The 20917-nt window shown below is 44.1% G+C and overlaps 1 protein-coding gene across 3 annotated transcripts in view; it reads left to right on the top strand.

The window, feature by feature from the left end:
- The first annotated feature begins 13132 nt into the window (after positions 1-13132).
- Positions 13133-20917, top strand: part of ACACB (acetyl-CoA carboxylase beta) — a 185407-nt gene continuing 177622 nt past the window's right edge. Inside the window, exon 1 of one of the 3 annotated variants that reach the window (XM_040351868.1) lies at positions 13133-13216. The gene's annotated coding sequence lies outside the window, so the exon portion shown is untranslated. The remainder of the gene's footprint in view (positions 13217-20917) is intronic. The other 2 variants (XM_040351864.1, XM_040351869.1) reach the window with 2 other exon arrangements.

Genomic DNA, 20917 nt, shown 5'->3' with positions numbered 1-20917 from the left:
AATACGTTCCTTGTTATGTTGTGTGTGTTCGTGCTCATTTCCCTCATTTTCGGTGGTATCCATACGTTTCTATTTAATAGTGTCCCACTTAATGTTTCTTCCATATGTACCCATTTTTTTTGTGTATGTGCGTTTGTCCATTCTACCAGCCTGGCTAAGTTTACAGCAAAATAATATCTTTTTATATCGGGGAGCCCCAACCCCCCTCCTTTTTTTTTCATGCTCAACAATGAATAGCTTAATCTAGCCTTTTTACCTGCCCATATATATTTCAGAATTACTGTTTTAATTACTTTAAAGAAGCTTTGCGGTATTTTTATTGGGAGCATTTGAAGTTTGTATGTTATCTTTGGTAAAATCATCATTTTAAACGCATTAATCTTGCCTATCCAGGAGATATGTTTTTTTGCTAGGTTTTTCAGGTCTTGGTTAATGTCGTTAATTAAAGGGACAAAGTTGGCCGAGTAGAGTTTTTCAACTTTAGATGTAATTTTTATACCCAAGTACGTTATAGCTTCTTTTTCCCATGTAAATGGAAACTCTTTCTGTAGCTCTTCTGCTTCTTTTTTTTCTATCCCCAGATTCAAGATTACCGTTTTTATCGGGTTTATTTTAAAATTTGAAAGTTCTCCGTATCTTTTTATTTCCTTTATAACATTAGGGAGAGATACTCTAGGTTTGGTCAAATATAGGAGTATGTCATCCGCATACGCCGCCACCTTGTGTTCTTCATCTCCCACTCTCACCCCTCCTATCCCCGGGTTTTCCCGGATTTTTGCTAACAACGGTTCTAAGGCTATTACATATAGGAGAGGTGAGAGCGGGCACCCCTGTCTGGTTCCGTTTTCCATGTTGAACACAGATGACACACTCCCATTGACCTTCACCCTTGCCGTCGGGTGGCTGTACAGGTTCTTTACCCATTTCATGAACCTTGGGCCCAGGCCTATTTTTTGTAAAGTTTCCATCATAAACCCCCAGTCGACTCTGTCAAATGCTTTTTCGGCATCTAAGGACATGAGTACGACTGGGGGTTTCTTTTTTGGGTCTTGTTGTAACAGTAACAGGGTCCTTATACTATTGTCTCTTCCTTCTCTGCCTGCTACAAAGCCCGCCTGATCTGAGTTTATTAATTGCGGCATTAAACCTTTTATCCTGGTTGCTAATATTTTCGCGTATACTTTCAGGTCTGCGTTTAACAGTGCTATTGGACGATAGGAGGAACACAACGTTCCATCTTTTCCCGTTTTAGGGATAATAGAAATATTTGCCAAAAGAGATTCTTTTCTTATTTCTTCTTCCTCTCCTATTTTGTTAAAATAGTTACACATCTCTGGGACCAAGAGTTCGCTAAATGTTTTATAATATTTGATCGGCAAGCCATCTGGGCCTGGACTTTTCCCGCACGGGGTTTCCCTGAAGGCTCTATGTACCTCTTCTTGAGTTATTGGGGCCTCTAGGGATTCAATGTCGTTTTGAGAAATTTTAGGTAATTTCGCTTCTTCTAAGTATTCCCTGATTTTCCTTTTTCTCATCTTTTCTTGCTCTTGTGTTTCCTTGGTTCTTATTGAGTATAATGAACTATAAAAAGTCCGAAAGGATTCCGCTATTTCAGACGTTTTATATTTCATAAGGCCGTCTTGATTCTTTATTTTTTCGATGTAATTTTTTTTTTTTTTTCCCCTGGATATTTTGGCTAAATGTTTTCCTGGTTTGTTCCCCCATTTATACCTCTCCTTTCTAACATTTTTAAATATGTCTCTTGTTTCAACCTTCATCAGATCTCTAAGCTGGGTCCTCTTTACAATAATTTCATGATATATTTCATTTTCTCCTCGTTCTTTATGCGTTTGCTCCAGTTCAAATAGCTCGGTTGTTAATTTTTTCATGTTTAATTTCCTTATCTTTTTTTTCCCTGCTCCTATTGAGATTAATTTCCCTCTGATGTATGCCTTATGGGCCTCCCAAACGGTAGCTACCCTTACTTCAGGTGTGTTGTTAAGGGTGAAATATTGATCCAAATCCATTCTCACTATGTTGTTTACCTCTATATCCTCTATGAGTTCTTCATTCAAGTTCCATGATCCTTTTCTTTGCTCTATTTCTTTGAATCTAATTTCCGCTATTACAGGAGCGTGATCTGAGACTGTAGATACCCCTATTGAAGTTTTAACTACCTCCTCCAATAACTCATGGTCTACCAATATATAGTCCAGTCTTGAGTATGTTCCGTGTACGGAGGAATAGTAAGTATAGTCTCTTTTATTTGGATATGTAATCCTCCAGGGATCTATTAAGCAGTAACTATGCATTTTTTTTCTTAATATTCTAAGCTGTTTAATATTTCGCCTCTGAGCCCCGGATGTACTATCCAATTGATAGTCCATTGAGAGATTGAAATCTCCTGCTAGTATTACATGTCCTAATTTAAAGTCCATTAAGGCATTCAAAATCCCCCTCAGATATTTATGTGGTTGGCTGTTTGGGCAGTAAATATTTGCTAACGTGTATTTTTTCCCTTGGAGTACTCCTTTTAGGAACAAATAACGACCTTCCGGGTCTACTTTCCTATCTTCTACTGTAAAGGAGATATTCTTTCCTATTCCTATGGCGACCCCTTTTGCTCTCTTCTTTGGGGAGTCCCCGTAGTACCAACTAGGAACTGCCCGAGAATACAATCTGACATTAGAGTCCAGCGTTATGTGTGTCTCTTGCAGGAAAACTATTTCAGCGGAATACCTTTCAATTTCTCTTAGTACCATATGCCTTTTTTCGGGGCAACTGAGACCTCTTACATTGTATGTTAAGAAATTTATGTTTGTCATATTTTTTTTTTTTTTTTTTTCCCTCTGTCTTGGGTATATATGTTCTTTCCTGCTGCATGACACACAGATCTGAATCCCCTTCCCCCCCTCTCTAATCTTCCCCTCTCCCTTCCCACCCAATCTCCTCCCCCCCCTCCCTTCTCCCTCCCCCCCCTCCCTTCCATTTGTACCTTGCCCCCTTGTTCTTCTTTTGGGGCTTTCTCCTCCCTCCCCCCCCCCCCCCCCGTTCGATCCCTGACCATCTGGTCATTTTTAGAGCTTTTTCTATTTGGCGCTCCTGGCGCTCTTTTGCTCCTCAGGCTGAGGTGGAGTTCTATTTTAGCCCAGTCTCCTGTCCCCCTATACTAGGGAACTGGTGAAGAAGCACTCTCTGGGTCTCCCCTCTCCCTGGTCCCACTCCGATAGCTTACTATGATGACCCTCCCCATTTCCCCCCCACCCAGAGCCCCCCCCCCCTCAATTCCCCTCCTCCCCAGCCGATCAACACTAATAATTTTTTGGTATTGGGATGCCTAAACTATGACAAAATTCTGGTATTTCCTCCAAAAACCTCAGTCTTGCCGAAACACCGTTTTTCCTGCCTATTAGGCACGCTGGAAATCCCCAGTTATACTGAATATCATGCTCCTGCAGAACACCTAGCAATGGTTTTAAACTTCTTCTTCGTGTTAACGTCTCTTGTGACAGATCTTGATAAATTTGAATATTATGTTGATCGTATTCTAACGGCGACTTCCCTCTCAGTTTTCTCCATAGCTGGTTTTTCTCTTCCCAGCTTTCAAAACGCACGATAATGTCCCTTGGGTAATCCTGTGCTCTCCCCCTAGGACGTCTTATTCTGTGTGTTCGTTCTGTTCTGAGTGGGGAAGTTGTTTCTCTCTCTAATATTGGATTGCAGATCTTTCTTATTATTTCTGGAAGGTCCTCGGCTTGTGTCGTTTCTGGAACACCGCGTATTCTTATATTCTTTCTTCTATCTCTGTTCTCTTGATCTTCTAATTTATACGCCTGTTCTCGTTGGTTTATTTTTAATGCTTTTATTTCATCTTCTAGTTTTTTAAATGAGATTACATTGTGGTCAACTTTTTTCTCCACTTCTTCCACTCTTTCCAATATATGCCCCATGTTTTTCTCCATTTTTTCCATTTGCGTTTTGAGTGATCTTTCTAACGCAGCGAACATGCCTTCCATCTCCCTTTTTGTTGGCAAAAGTGTCATATCCTGCGTTTCTTCCTTATTCCTCTGTTCTAGATCTATTTCTTTGTCTGTTTCCCTATCTTGATCTGTTCTGCTCTCTAGGAGTGATTCTGAAAATGTTTCTGAGTCCGCCAGGATATTAGCTAGCCCCTTTTTCTTATCTTTTTTCTTCTCCTTTTCTGCTTGGCCTGCTCTGCCAATCGATGGTTTTTCTATGTGCTGGTTGTCGCCGTTTATCACTTGGGTCACAAATTTACACATCGGGCCTGGGCTTTGACTTAAACGGGGTACCTTTGGGGTTGCCCCGCCTTTCACTATTTTTCCCCTTGTGGTCATCCTTGCCCCTACGTTGTGACTACGTCACTTTAGAGCGGTTCCGAGGGAAATCCGTTTGCACTTGTGATAGGTGTATACTCCCCTCTCCTCCCTGTCTCCAGCGCCCGTATATCTTGGGAATCTTCTCCTACGGGTTTTCCTGGCTCTGTAGTCAGATTACCCACAATGTGTATAATACTTTTACCGATACTTTTATCGTTATGTTATGGCCTTTGATGTTTCATTTATCGCAATTTAAGGTTATTTAGGGTTGTTGTAATATTTCTGTTCTTTATCTTTAACTTTATGTAGCGATATTCAGAGCCATTCAGAGCCACGTACATGTATACTGACCCCCCTTTTCTATCCGACTCCAGTGTCCAACTACCAAATATAGTACAAAAAATTCTGTGTAAAATTCCGTGTGTCTTGTTCACTTATTGATCCCCATAAGAAGAAAGAGAGTGTCAAGAGGGGGCCACAGGAGAAACTATGGGGTTACCGACCTCCTTATAGGAACAACCAAAAAAAAAGGGGAGAAAAGAGAAAAAAAAAGAAAAAGCAGTGCTGTACTCGTGGCTCTCATGTCACATTATTCCAAGCTATCGTCACAGTCTCAGACTTTTATCATTCTCCACAGAGAGCAGTGTACCATCAAGAGTATCAATAGGAAGCAACCGGGGGGACTATAAAGTTACCAACATCTTTACAGACATTTGAAATGACAATGTTGAGCTCCTGTCACTTATAACCCATTATTTCAATCTTTCATATCAGTCCCGTCCATTTATCAGTCTCCTCTGAAAGGGGTATCCCATTTGTATATATTTCTTTTTCTTAGATCATATTTTTTTAAAGGACATTTGTACTCACCACTTTGATGGGTGGATGGAGTATGCTCATAAGATGTACTCACCAGTCCAATAGTTGTATTACTAAGAATATCTTACAGGCTGCTGCAGTGGGTTCCAGATTACCTTCTGTACCTGTTTATTATGGTTTGGCTTTGGTGATGGGGCCAGTACTCCACTTCACCGAGCCGCAAACTGTAGAGCCACAGGGCTGCGTGACGCCCCCCCCCCCGGGCCCCCTCCCGAAGCCGCGCGGCACACCTCCGCCGCTCCTCCGCCTACCCGCCCGCTCCACTCCAGAGGACCAGGGGACCGGGCAGACCAGGCAGACCAGGGAGACCAGGGAGACGCAGCACCGCCTGCCCCAACGCAGCGCCGCCGCACCGCCAGCCAGCCAGGGGAATTAGGGGAATTAGGGAAGCCGTCCAACCCACGTGACAGCACGCTTGTCAGGTCAGTGATCTGGGGAGACCCGTGCACGTCCGCTTCGGCCGGCCGGCCGAGAGCTACAATCCGGTGGGGGGGAGGAGGGGGGGGGACTCCCCAGTCAGCGGAGGGAGCGGGGGATCCAGCTCACTTTCGTGTCAGCATCGGTTCGGACGGGGCTGGAGAGCAGGCATCCCGTCTAGCTGCTCCTCCACCCTGACCGCGCCATCTCTAGACTCCTCCCTCCACGAGCCGAGCGTCATTGACTTAAAGTCGTATTCGCGAACGACTTCCGAAAATGACGTAAACGACGGAAAAAGACGACGCTGACCCGACGCCATACTTAACATGCATACGACGGACCTTTGTAAACTTGCCCCTCGTATAGCAGGGGCGAGTTTACGCTTACGGAAACGTCGTAAATTCACTGCGTCGTCCGCGCGGGAATCGGCGTAAGTAGCTAATTTGCATAGACGATCGGGAATACGACGAGGTGACACCTAGCGGCGGGAAAAAAATTGCATTTAAGATCTGACAGCGTAAGAGCCTTACGCCTGTCAGATCTAAGGGATATCTATGCGTAACTGATTCTAAGAATCAGTCGCATAGATACGCCGGGCCAGATTAGGACTTACGACGGCGCAAATGGCGTTGCGCCGTCGTAAGCCTTTTAAGAATCTGGCCCTTACTTTTTAGCTGTTATGATTTCTCCTTGAGATTGTCTCGGGTCTAAAACTTCGGAGCTACATATTCCATGACTGCTGAGAAGCATAGGCTCAGTCACGAGAAACTAAAAACCATAACTTGCCCAGAAAAGACACAGAGCCTGATTAAATTGGAAAAGGGACAAGGCCACAGCTTTATTAAAATGTTCAAAAATAACAAACCGTGCCAGTCGGTTTTATACTGGAAGCAGAAACTGAAGCAATAACCTGACACATACAAAAAAATGTATTACAGGTGCAAAAGAATATATGTGCTAAATATATACTGTTTTGTTATTTAGTTTGCTGCAATCAAAAAATGCACTTCACCTTTGGATGAGATGCCAAAAATATTTGAACAATAAGTGGATTGCGCTAACCTTAAATCTAACGTATTTTTGTGAAGGAAACCCGTAGGGGCTTATCCTATTCAGTGGAAACCACTAGACTTTAAATCTGTGCTTATTATACAAAAATGTGTGTGTGTGTGTGTGTGTGTGTGTGTGTGTGTGTGTGTGTATATATATATATATATATATATATATATATATATATTTATTTATTTTTTTTAACCCTAAAAATGCATTAATTAAACAAACAAACCCCTGTGCATATGTAGGATATACCGTGCAAAATTTTCCCCTAAAAAAAGAGACAGCGTACAAGTGCTTACTGGCAGATCCCACCAGTTATACCGTGACAGCGCCTCGGCTTATTTCTAAACGTTTAACATTGCAATATCAAAAAACGTATAAACATAAAATGTGAGTGAAAAGAGAAAAAAAGGGGAAAATGTATGTAAAAATCCCCTTCCTCTCTTATACTGAATAGTCCCAGTGAGCAACTTTTCCAAAGAACTTGACATTCCTTATGTGTGGATTACAAGTGCAGCTGTGTTCACCACTTCCGTGAGTATCCCACCACCTTCTGCAATGGCCAGTCACCAGATCCTGCTTTATTTGCGCCTTTGGTTTATTATCTGGATAACCAATCCTACTTGATCAATCAAACTGCAGCCTTCCCCAAGTAGACAAGCTTTTTTTCTTCTGTGTACTCACAAGAAATACATGGCCTTCATAGTGTAGTAAATAAAAACATATTTATTGAATTAAAACAAAACAAAAAAAAATATTGCACTCACATATTCCTGTGCCTGTATGCCGGCACCCAGCTTCTCCAGCTGTGTATGCGGGGGTAGAAAAAAGTGCATGTGCCCCTGTGCTTTCCTCTGTCAGCGAACCTCTCCTGCGATTGGCGGCGTGTCGCGTGGATCCTCTCCCAGCAGCCTCTACGCGTTTTGCAAAAAGATTTGCGTCATCAATGGAAAATCTTTGGAAAAGTTGATCATTCACTGGGACTATTCAACATAACAGGAAAAGGAAGGGGATTGTTTTTCCCCCTTTTCACTCACATTTTTATTACATTTTTATATTTTATACGTTTTTTGATATTGCAATATAAAACGTTTAGAAATTAGCCGAGGCGCTGTCACAGGCACGGTATATCTGGTGGGATCTGCCAGTAAGCACTTGTACTTTTGTCTCTTTTAGGGGAATATTTTGCACGGTATATCCTACATATGCACAGGGGTTTGTTTGTTTAATTAATGCATTTTTAGGGTCAAAAATATATACACATTTTTGTATAATAAGCACAGATTTAAAGTCTAGTGGCTTCCACGGAATAGGATAAGCCCCTACATGTTTCCTTCAGAAAAATATGTTGCTCATAATTTTGGTTTAGATTTAAGGTTAGAGCAATCCACTTATTGTTCAAATAACCTGACACAGCCTAAGGGTCCTGTCCTTATCGGTGCCAGGCAGCCATTAGACTGACCCAAAATGCAACTTGAGGGTATAAGCCATTAATCACAATCTACCCATCGACCACGGGCAGCTGATGGGTAGATTGCAAGCACAGCCCTGTGTGTAGCGGGATGACGTCTGATATCGGGCTCCTATGCCCCATACACGTTGCATCCTGGGTTTTAACTTCCTCAGTAAGGGGGTCTTAGCAACCATCCACTAGCTTGTTCATATTAAAAGTTAACTCCGGCAGCTCCTGCCCTAAATCGAGTACTGTGCTGCCTCCTGCTCTCCTCTGCAGTAAAAATTAGAGCAAGAGAAATAGGATGCCGCTTTGGGTGGGGGGGCAGAGGACACTACAGTGGAAGGGGGGTGTTATGAAGTGGACAGCGGACTGGCTTGTCAGTGTAGGCTGCTATGTTTGTACAGAATCCCTCCAGATGGGCATGGGCTGCATGCAGTACATAGGTTGAGCACCAGTGGTATAAAGTATGCTGCTTCTTTTTTTTTTCTTTCCATGGAGGGTTTAACCACTTACCGACTGCTACAGCAAAATGACGGCTACAGCGCCATCGGCCAGTTCTGGGAGGGCATGTCCTCCTGTGATTGTGCCTAAAAGAGCCAATCACAGCGGCTATTTAGCATGTGATCAGCTGTGTCCAATCACAGCTGATCATGATGTAAACACACAGTGAGGAGAGAGCCAGTAACCAGCTAGTGTGCAAACGGACATATGCACTGATGAACAGGGCACTGATCATCAGTGTCCTGATAATCAGTGCAGCCACAAAAGTGCCCATCAGTGCTGCCTATTTTTGCCCATCAGTGCAGCCTCATCAGCGCACATCAGTGAAAGAGGAAAATTACCTGTTTGCAAAATGTTATAACAGAAACTAATGAAAACTTATTTTTTCCAAAATGTTTGGTCGTTTTTTTTGTTTAGCAAGAAATAAAAAAACACAGTGGTGATTAAAGACTACCAAAAGAAAGCTCTATTTGTGTGAAAACGATGATAAAAATGTCATATGGGTACAGTGCTGCATGACCGCGCATTTGTCATTCAAAATGTGACAGCGCTGAAAATTGGCCTGGGCAGAAAGGGGATAAAAGTGCCCAGTAGGCAAGTGGTTAAAGTAATATAAAACCTACATATTAATATATTGCAGCTTAGAAATCACATGTGTTTGAATAACTTTTATTTTTTAGCCCCCCTCCCCTGTTTTCACCTGGTGGTCTGGCAATTAACACCTCCTGTATAAGAGAGCCCCCACTCTGGATGAAGGAGCATAGGGGTCACCTTTGGACAGCAACAATGTCAGTCTAGGCCTCGGGAAAGTGTTAGGTGCACTAGCAGATTTATATACACTAACAAACTGAAGCCAGACTCCAGCTTAACACTTTATAAGCAGTTAAAGTAAACAGTTTTTCCCTTTTTGGGGTAAAGGGTTTACATAAATAAAAGCTGACCATTGTAAACACCTCTGCCAGTGTTAAATGGGTTGTCTCAACCCTGTAACTGATACATTCTGCTGGAGAGCTGGTTCTTTTGAAAAAGAACAGATTTACTGGCCAGATTACCAGTTGAAAATACAGGAATAGCTCAATCTCAGTATTTGCCGACGACACAAAAATAAGTAGAACAATAACATCACGGCAGGATGTAGAAACCTTTCAAGAAGACCTCGAGAAATATATGGAGTGGGCAACTAGATGGCAAATGTAAAAATGTAAAGTAATGCACTTGGGGGTTAAAAATATAAACGCAGGTTACTTACTAGGGGAGATGCTCTGGGGGATTCCAGGATAGAGAAGGATCTGGAGGTCCTAGGAGATGACAGGCTGAGCAATAGCATGCAGTGTTAATCTGCGGCAAGCAAAGCCAGCAGAATATCAGCATGCATAAAAAAGGTGATTTTCTCCAGAGATAAAACGATAATACTACCACTGTATAAAACTTTGGTTCGGCCACGTCTGGAGTATTCCGTCCAGTTCTTGTCACCAGTCCTCAGAAGGGATGTGCTAGAACTGGAGAGTTCAGAGAAGAGCAACAAAATGAATAAGAGGGCTGAGGGACCTCAAATATTTGGAACGACTACAAGCGCTAAATGTATTCTCCCTGGCGAAGAGATAGTGATATACAAATATCTCAATGGTGATCCTAGCATAGGAAGAAAACGATTGAGAGTCAGGGAGTGCTAGGCCCCTTTCACATGGGGCAGATCCGCTCTACGAACTCTGCTAGCACAATGGGGGATCTCTCCATTGATCCCAACTGAGCTGGCGGATGACAGGTCCGTCTCTGCTCACTGTGCAGGGATGGACCTGTTAGAGCCTCGCTGTTCTCTATGGGGAGATCGGATGTAAACCGATAGTCCGTTTTCATCCAATCCCATCTGCTGGACGGGTGGCAAACATATCGCTATCCGTCTGTTTTGAGCATATCTTATGGCAGGCAGGTGTCAGCAGACACATCTCCGCTGACATCCGCCTGCCCATAGAAGTCAATAGGTGGTCCGCTCGGACCCACCTGAAAAACGGACAGGGGGATCTGAGCGGGCTGATCATGTGAAAGAGACCTAAGAGGGCCACACAATTAGATGGAAGTGAAGCAGTTTAGCCTTAAAAGGAGTATGTTTTTTTTTTTTTTTCATACTTACCTAGGTGGATGCAGCATCGGTTCTCACAGCTCCCCGAGTAGAGAGCTTGTGACTGTCAGTCACAGCTCTCTGCTCTGACCCCTCCTTGCTCACTGGAGTGCTGGGCTGTGGAGGGGGCGGGAACGGCCTGGCTCTCAGCGGCTAGGCAGAGCCTGAGCCGGGTGTCGGTCCAGGGATCTGGGCGGATCCCGACTCTTTGATCGTGATGACACCGAGCCTGGACTGACTCTGTGATGTCAGCAGAGAGCGGGCTGAAGTCTGCTCTCTGCTGAAAACGGGTTACAGGAGTGCAAAACAAACTGCACTACTGTGATCCATAGAAGTACAGCCAAACAAGCTTTGGCTGTACTTCTCCCTTAACCTCTTCCTTACTGGGCACTTAAACCCCCCTCCTGCCCAGACCAATTTTCAGCTTTCAGCCCTGTCGCACTTTGAATGACAATTGCGCGGTCATACAACGCTGTACCCAAATTAAATTGTTATCATTTTTTCCACACAAATAGAGCTTTATTTTGGTGGTATTTAATTACTGCTGGGGTTTTTATTTTTTGCTAAAAAAAAAAAAAAAAATGGAAAATGTTGAAAAATAATAGTTTGTTATAAAAAATTTCAAACAGGTAATTTTTCTCCTTCATTGATATGCTCTGATGAGGCGCCACTGGTGGGCACAGATGGGTACAGAAAAGGCGGCACTGATGGGCACTGGTAGGTGACACTGATGGGCACTGGTAGGTGACACTGATGGGCACTGGAAGGTGACACTGATGGGCACTGGTAGTGGACACTGATGGGCGGCACTGGTAGGTGACACTGTGGGCTCTAATGGGTGGCCCTGATGGGTGGCACTGTGGGCACTGATAGGTGGCGCTGGTGGTCACTGGTAGGCAGTACTGTTATTCAGGTGGCACCTTTCCTTCATCGGGACTGATGTCCCTCTGAGAGCCGCTGGTGATTGGCTATTTTTTTCTCCTCGCTCTATCAGTGTGAGAAGAAAAAATAGCTGATTACCTGCTCTGTTTACATCACATGATCAGCTGTCATTGGCTGACAGATGATCACGTGGTAAGGGGTCGGTATCGACCCCTTACTCCTAACTGTGATCAGCCGAGTCTCATTGACTCGCTAATCACAGAGCGTGCCGCGCGCATCCTGCAGGGGGTACGCAGGCCACTCGAGCACAGGAGGACGTCCAGGGATGCCCTCCCGGAAAATTCAGGTTCACGTTGTAGCCGTCTTAGCTATAGTGCAGATCTGAAGTGGTTAAGCTGCGTAGAAGGATTTTCACTGTCAGGGTGATAAGGGTGTGGAACTCTCTTCCACAATTGGTGGTGTCAGCAGGAAGTATTGATAGCTTCAAAGGACCATTGGACGTGCATCTTACCTAACACAAAATACAGGGATATGGGAAATAATTATCTACATGAACACAAACACAAACACAGGTTGAACTGGATGGACTATTATCTTTATTCAGCCTTACCAACTATGTAAGAAAGAAAGCCTAAAAAAGAAAATGAATACAGGTAGCATACCTAAAGCTGGCCATACATTATACATTTTTTTTTTTATATCATTTCCTTTAGATTTACCTTCAACGATGTAAAAGGGCCAGCCTGATTACATACAAATTGAAAGTATTTAGGTCTGACCTCAGATTATATGGGTTTGGTAAATCTAAAGGAAAATTGTACAAGAAAAATTGTATCATGTATGGCCAGCTTAAGAATTGGTAAGCTGCACTATAATAAATGTTTGCTTTTGGGTTTATGAGGGCTTCAATAACACTATAAATAACCTTTTATTACAGAGTAATGAATACAGTTCTCATATGTATGGAACTGTAGTAAAAGTTTCGCCATTTTGTCAAAGACCAAGGCATAGGACAGATGTTGTTAGTTCCATAAAAGGAGACAATACTGGCACACATCTCCAGCCGCTGTAAACTAGTACTTGATCGTCTGCCCAAGCTGCTTTTCTTCCTTCCTGTTGTCACAATAACGTATTCTTTATGTCCCTCCTCCCCCTTTGGTGAGAGATGTAGTGAGGCGGGAGCTATGGTGTTGTCATCCTGTCTACTTTTCCTCCTCCCCCTTTGCTCCGATTGGTGAGAGATGTAGTGAGGCGGGAGCTATGGTGTTGTCATCCTGTCTACTTTTCCTCCTCCCCCTTTGCTCCGATTGGTGAGAGTTTTAGTGAGGCGGAGCTATGTTTCTGTCATCCTGTCTGCTTTTCCTCCTCCCCCTTTGCTCCGATTGGTAAGAGATGTAGTGAGGCGGGAGCTACGCTGCTGTCATCCTGTTTGCGTCCCACCCCCCTTTGCTCCGATTGGTAAGAGATGTAGTGAGGCGGAGCTATGCTGCTGTCATTCTTCCTGAGCAGTAGCAGCAAATGTTCGCTGTATTGAGAAGAAGATAACAGCAACAGTGGCATGGCCAGGTACGATGTCATCGTTTGTATGAATGAGGGGGAAGGGGTGTGTTTTATCACTGGAGAATAATAAACAAGCGTTATTATTCAGTGCTGATAAGACAGGCCACATCACCTATAATATGACTTTTCTGTAGAAAACATGTGACTCACCATTGGAATGCATGATGAGAGCTTTGTGTTAGGTTATGCAGGATAATATGCATGTCTTATACTGACAATATCACGTTATATACGGAAACAGCTAGCTGTAACCCCATTGTACTCTGAGATGAGTGTTTACATCTATGACAAAAACAATGGCAGTTCTGTAGGATCTGTGCAAGCCATACAACTCCCACAGTGATCATATTATTCATGATAAATACTGTATACAATGTAAGCTACTTATTACAAACTGGGTGCAGTATACACACATCAGCTGTCTATCTAAACCCAAGGACAAGAAATTATAGTATTTCAGATTACCAGTCTTTAATACATTTGGCGGCTGCATTAGTTTTATTTTTTTCACACTTTGTCTTTATGTTAACCTTGTGAGCCTGCCATTTACTCACTTACTGCCCTAGGGTGACAAACGTACTAAGAGTGTTGTCAACCTTGGACAGGGAGTGTGTTAGGACTACATACTGCTTCGTTAGGACTACATGACACGTCCCTCATAACAGGGGGATGCGTTTTGTAGTCCAGAGATAGCAGTAGACAATGCTAACTAATAACAGTCCAAAAGCAGAGAGTACAGAAAGATATCAGCTCACAAGAGTCTTTCAATAGCATATTTAACTAACCAAATGTGGTTGTAAAGACAGAAGTGTTTTTTTTTTATGTTCAGGCATTCTATGCCTGAAGATAAAAAGTCTTCCCCCTTCTGTCCCCCTTAGGCTGCATTCACACTATAGCGTACTGAATCACGGCGTTTTGTCCCGCGAATTGCGGCGGCAAATAGCGGCGTTTTGTACCGCGATTCGCGGCGTCAAAACGCCGCGATTGTGAATGCAGCCTGTGACCCCCTGTATGGAGATGGTTCACATCTCCTAGCCGAACGCCGAAAGACGCCTGAAAAAAAGGTCCGGGACCTTTTTTCAGGCGGCAGGCGTCCGGCGTGGAGATGTGAACCATCTCCATAGAGGGAAATGCTAAAGCATCCCTCTGGCGTGTCGGAGCGGCAGCGGCGTTCACACTTCAGGCGTATATACGCCTAGGTGTGAACGGGGCCTAATACTTACCTGAGCCCCATCTCGATCCAGCGATGTCCACAAGTGCCTCGTCCATCTAAGACTCTCCCTCCTAATTGGCTAAGCAGCACCATTGGCTCCCGTTGCTGTCAATCAAAGTAATTTAACCAATGAGAGAGGGGGCGGGACCGAACCACAGCTAGCTCCAAAAGGAAGGGTAGCAATTCCTCAGGTGGGTCTGCTTTTTGATTAACCTCCTCTCAGAACCCACGGGTGCTGACAATGAAGAAATATCTTGGACAGCCGCACTTCGAAAAAATCTCTTAATTGCCTTTATTGGTAAAACAGGATAAAAACACTACACAGCAAAAATAGGACACTCAGCTGACGCGTTTCACACTAATACTTGGTGCTTAGTCATAGCTCAGTCATAGCTCTAGCTATGACTAAGCACTGAGTATTAGTGTGAAACGCGTCAGCCGTGTGTCCTATTTTTGCTGCAGCTTGTAGTGTTTTTATCCTGTTTTACCAATAAAGGCAATTAAGAGATTTTTTTCCGGAGTGCGGCTGTCCAAGATATTTCTTAATTTTTCACAGCTAGCTCCATGTCTGAATGGATGCACTTGGATACACGGAGCAGCAGCTTGGCTCAGTGCCCCCATAGCAAGCTGCTTGCTGTGGGGGCACTCAAAAGGAGGGAAGGACCAGGAGCGCCATCTAGGGACCCAAAAAGGGGAGGATAGAGAGTGATCAGGTAAGTATAACATGTTTGTTATCTTAATCGAGAAAAGAAAAGAAAATAAGAGTTTACAATCACTTTAAGTTCACATACACTTAAAGTGTTTGTAAAAAATAACAAAAATGTCATACTTACCTCTGGATCGCTGTGCACAGAGTGGCCCCGATCCTCGTCTTCTGGGGTCCCTCGGCAGCTATCTCGGCTCCTCCCCGCAGTGCCGATCCTGACCTCCCTCGGGCCCTAAGCAAAATGACTTGTCACATTAAAGTTGAGAAGCGGGGGGAGGGGGTGTTCTGCATTAAATTGCGAAGCAGGGGTGCTGTCTTCTTACCTCTTCTCCCATACAGGCAGCGAGTTGAGAAGCGGGGTGAGGGGCCGAATAATACTTCTCACCAGGCTGGGCCTATAGTAATTTGGGGGGCCCTCCGCAGCTTTGCAGGGCCCCAAGCGGGTTGCATAGTGAGCCTATAGGGCGGATCGGCCCTGCCTCCCCAAATCAGATAACCCCCTCTGGGAAGCGCTTTGTCAAGGGGGGTTACCACTTTGGGGGCGCACTCCCGAGTCAAGCATTTGCGTCCATAGACACGAATGCCGGACTCGGCCCCGGCGCACGCATCATTGGATTTGATTGGCAGCAGCGCGAGCACGGCTGCACTGCTATCAATCTATCCAATGAAGAGCCGAGAAGCCGGGGGCCGAGATCCAGCGCGTTCTCGACGCCAGACTTTCGAGGGCTCAGGTAAGTAAAACGGGGTCTAGGGGGTCTGTAATTATCGGATGTTTTTTCACCCTAATGCATAGGATGCATTAAGGCTCGTTTGTGTTATTTGTAGGAACAAAGGGCCAGATTCACAGAAGAGATACGACGGCGTATCTCCTGATACGCCGTCGTATCTCTGTGTTCCGGCCGTCCTAACTATGCGACTGATTCATAGAATCAGTTACGCATAGATAGCCAGAAGATCCGACAGGTGTAATTGAATTACACTGTTGGATCTTAAGGATGCAATTCTAGGCCGGCCGCTAGGTGGCGAGGCCATTGCGGTCGGCGTAGAATATGCAAATGACTAGTTACGGCGATTCCCGAACGTCCGCGCTGCCCGTCGATCTAACTTTCCGTCGATTCCGTCGATTTACGCCGTGTAAAATTAGGGCTGAGCCCTAGTTGTTCTAAGCCATGTTAAGTATGGCCGTCGTTCCCGCGTCGAAATTTAAAAAACAACGTAATTTGCGTAAGTCGTCCGTGAATGGCGCTGGACGCAATTTACGTTAACGTCTAAAGAAATGACGTCCATGCGACGTCATTTAGCGCAATGCACGTCGGGTAATTTACCCGACGGAGCATGCGCAGTACGTTCGGCGCGGGAACGCGCCTAATTTAAATGGTGCCCGCCACATTTGAATTAGGCGGGCTTGCGGCGATCGGAATTACGTTACACCGCCGCAAGTTTACAGGTAAGATTTTTGAGAATCAGGCACTTACGCTGTAAACCTGCGGCGGTGTGACGTAAATGGGATACGTTACACCGCCGTGGAGTAACGTATTTCTATGTGAATCTGGTCCAAAATGACACAATGATGCCATTTTAGATTTATTTGAAAGTACAGATGGAGAATTGTTTTTTTTGCAAAGTATGGAAGACGGGATGGGGTTTCTATTTCTATAACTCTATCCACATTTTTTGTTCCAATATGCTGGCTTGACATATATAAACATTAAAGTGTAGTGTGTGGTTGACTGGTAGTGAGTGAAGGTATGTATGCACTTGAGTCTGTTTCTGTGTTTTCTGTCTGATCTCAAGTGAGCGCTTAGCCTATAATAGAAAAGGCAATGCTGGAAAGAAGGCAGCAGCAGGTCGGGATGACCTTTGTCACACATAATTCCTGTTGCTCAGTAAGGGGGGCCGGTATTTTGGAAACCTTGGCTGGGAGTGCAAAGCCTAGAGGTGAACGGTTCCTGGCTGGCTGCAGTAAACAAACTGTCCTTACCTTACTTGTTTTATACATTTACATTGCGCACAATCTGTACCGCCAGCATCTTGCCCAACCTTTCTATTGAAACTGGCCAACAAAACCAAGACAAAAACACTTCATAGATCAAGTTACTTTTGGCAGCAGTCGTGAAAATGTGGCATTGTATAAAAAAGTAATGCTGTCAAGTTGTATACTTACTAGAGAAAAGAAAATCAAATTACAGCTGAACTCCAGGCAAATTTAAAGTGGAACTTTAGCCAGAAAATTCCTGCTAGATCACTTCCGACTGGCCCCTTTTTCAGGAATAGTTATGTGAAACATTACGCCCTGGTTCACACTGGGTACGATTTGGAACGATTTGAGATGCGATTTGACATGTCAAATCGCATCTCAAATCGGCGGCAATTGTCAGCAATGGCACTGTCCTAATCAGTGCGACGCCGCATCTGCGATTTCAAAAAGTAGTTCCTGTACTACTTTTTGCGATTTCGGGCCGCGATTTACATTAAATTGCGGCCGAAATCACGGCAAAATCGCGGTAAAATCGCGCATTTTACCGCGATTTTGAATTCGCAGCAGTGTGAACCTAGGCTACAAATACATGTCTATACAGTGCCTTGCAAAAGTATTCACCCCCTTGGCATTTTTCATGTTTTGTTGCCTCACAACCTAGAATTAACATGGATTGTTTGAGGATTTGCATCATTTCATTTACAGAACAGGCCCACAACTTTGAAGATTTTTTATTGTGAAGCAAACAACAAATAGGAAAAAATAACAGAAAAAGTCAATGTGCATAACTATTCACCCCCCTAAAGTCAATACTTTGTAGAGCCACCTTTTGTGGCTATCACAGCTTTGGATGAGTCTCTGAACTTGCCACATCTTACCACTGGGATTTTTGCCCATTCCTCCTTGCAAAACTGCTCCAGCTCCTTCAAGTTGGATGGTTTGCACTTATGAACAGCAATCTTTAAGTCTGACCACAGATTTTCTATTGGATTGAGGTCTGGGCTTTGACATTTACATTTTTCTCCTTAAACCACTGAAGTGTTGCTTTAGCAGTGTGATTTAAATAGAAACCTCTTTGTATATAGTGTATAGAAATAGTAGTACCATCATCCTAAAAGTCAATTAGAATAAAGTTAGGACTTAAGGGACCCCAGAGACCCAAAAGACCAAAGAGTGGGGGGCAAGAGGACTATATCGGTACTATATTACAAAGAGTAATTATATTAAAAATATATAAATTTATTAACATAGTATCAAAAAGACAGACATAATCATAAGATACATCTAAATAACGATACAAGACAATAGACACACGGTGCCCACTCATTTCAATGGTCAGGAGCGGTGGAGGAGCAAAATATAGAGGAAAACAATGGTCAGGAGCGGTGGAGGAGCAAAATATAGAGGAAAACAATGGTCAGGAGCGGTAGAGGAGCAAAATATAGAGGAAAACTTGGACAGCCGCACTCCAAAAAACGTTCCTTTTATTAAAACTGGTCACAAAAAGTAATGCCACAGCAAAAAATAGAAAAGAATCTGACGCGTTTCACACTGTCTCCCAGTGCTTATTCATAGCTATGAATAAGCACTGGGAGACAGTGTGAAACGCGTCAGTTCTTTTCTATTTTTTCCTGTGGCATGTACTTTGTGACCAGTTTTAATAAAAGGAAAGTTTTTTGGAGTGCGGCTGTCCAAGTTTTCCTCTATATTTTGCTCCTCCACCGCTCCTGACCATTGTTTTCCTCTATATTTTGCATCATCATTGCATTGCCGGCACCCGTGGTTTGGATCCAGTGAGAAGGCTCTTTTGGTTTCATCTGAGCCTTTCCTCTATTTAGCGGTGGAGGAGCGTTATACACACCGCTCCTTCACCGCTCCAAAGATGCTGCTAGCAGGACTTTTTTGTTACCGTCCTGCTAGCACACCGCTCCAGTGTGAAAGCCCTTGGGGCTTGCTCACTGGAGAGACAGCAGCGGCTCTTTCAGGGCGCTTTGCAGGCGCAATTTTTAGCATTATAGCGCCTACAAAGCGCTTCTGTGTGAAAGGGGTCTTAACCACCTAAGGACCGTCTAACGTCGATATACGTCGGCAGAATGGCACAACTGGGCACAGGTACGTACCTGTACGTTACCTTTCAGAGCCCAGCCGTGGGTCGCACGCGACCCAGTCCGAAGCTCCGCGACTGCGCCCGCGGGACCCGTGGACCCGATCGCCGCCGGTGCCCGCGATTGGGTCACAGGAGCTGAAAAACGGGGTGAGGTGTGTGTAAACACACCTTCCCTGTTCTTCTCTGTGGCAGTGTCACTGATCGTCTGTTCCCTGTTAAAGTGAACGACGATCAGTGACATCACACCTACAGCCACGCCCCCCTAAAGTAAGAATCACTCCCTTAGGGCACACTTGACCCCTTAGCGCCCCCTAGTGGTTAACCCCTTCACTTCCATTGTCATTTTCACAGTAACCGGTGCATTTTTATAGCACTTTTCGCTTTGAAAATGACAATGGTCCCAAAAATGTGTCAAAAGTGTCCGATGTGCCTGCCATAATGTCACAGTCACAAAAAAAAAAAATTGCTGATCGCCGCCATTATTGTGTGACAGGGGATATCTACAATGATAATCAGGGCACTCATCATCAGTGCAGCCCCAACAGTGCCTATTAGTACCCATCAGTGTTGTCCATCAGTGCTGCCTATTAGTGCCCATCAGTGCAGCCTCATCAGCGCACATCAGTGAAGGAGAAAAATTACTTATTTTCAAAATTTTATAACAGAAAAACATTTTTTTTCTCCACAATTTTTAGTCATTCTTATTTGTTTAGCAAAAAAAAAACCCAGCAGAGATTATATGGCACTAAAAGAATTCACTATTTGTGTGAAAAAAAAATGTCATATGAGTACAGCGCTGCATGACCGTGTTATTGTCATTCAAAGTGCAAAATTGGCCTAGGCAGGAAGGGGGTGAAAGTGGCCAGTAGGCAAGTGGTTAAGCTGCAAAAGGCAGCAGACAGGGATGTTTACATGTTTGCAGTTCACCCGGCATGTAGCGATCAGTAGGCAGCAAGCCTGCCAATTGCTACACAGTCAAGCAAATGGGGAAGTGTAGCAAACACGGGTGTAGTGCATTTATCAGCAAAAAATGGGGTTAAAACAGGCGGTGAGGAAGCGTCGCATTGCTTCCTCGCCATTTATCAGTAGCCTCTGAAGCGTGATTCAAACACAGATTGGGCTTCAGAGGTAAGAGAGATTTAGATGCGTGACTAAATCTACCCTCTCGATCCAAAAAGAAAGCAAAGAAAAGTTTGGGCTTTAATTGTAATTTGAAGGGGTTGTAAAGAAATTTTTTTTTTTCATAATAAGCATCCTTTACCTGCAGACATTCCTCTTTTCACTTCCTCATTGTTCGTTTTTGCTCAGAAGTCGCTCTATTTCTTCTCTGTTCTGTTCACTTCCTGCTTGTCTGATTTTACTGACCACCGTGATGGGAGGCTTTACTGCGGTGGTCAGTAACGTGCTCACCCCCTCCTGGGAACTACATCTATGCGGCAGGACGCTCTCTACGTGTTAGAGACTCCAAGGAGGTGTGAATTACTGGGCGTGCCACAATGCATACTGGGAAATGTAGTTCTTACATGAACGAGCGCCGCAAACCAGGAAGTGAATGAGAGAACAGAAACTAGAATGCCGGAGGTGATATAGATGAAGGAATTTAATAGGTATTTACTTGTTTTTTAACAGAATCATTACACTATTCTGTCTGTCTACCTTGCAGACATTTATCACTCCTTTAACCCCCCCCCCGCCCGGTCAAT

This window comes from Rana temporaria, chromosome 1 (assembly GCF_905171775.1).
Source record: "Rana temporaria chromosome 1, aRanTem1.1, whole genome shotgun sequence".
NCBI lineage: Eukaryota > Metazoa > Chordata > Amphibia > Anura > Ranidae > Rana > Rana temporaria.
This window is presented reverse-complemented; position numbering and strand designations above follow the sequence as displayed.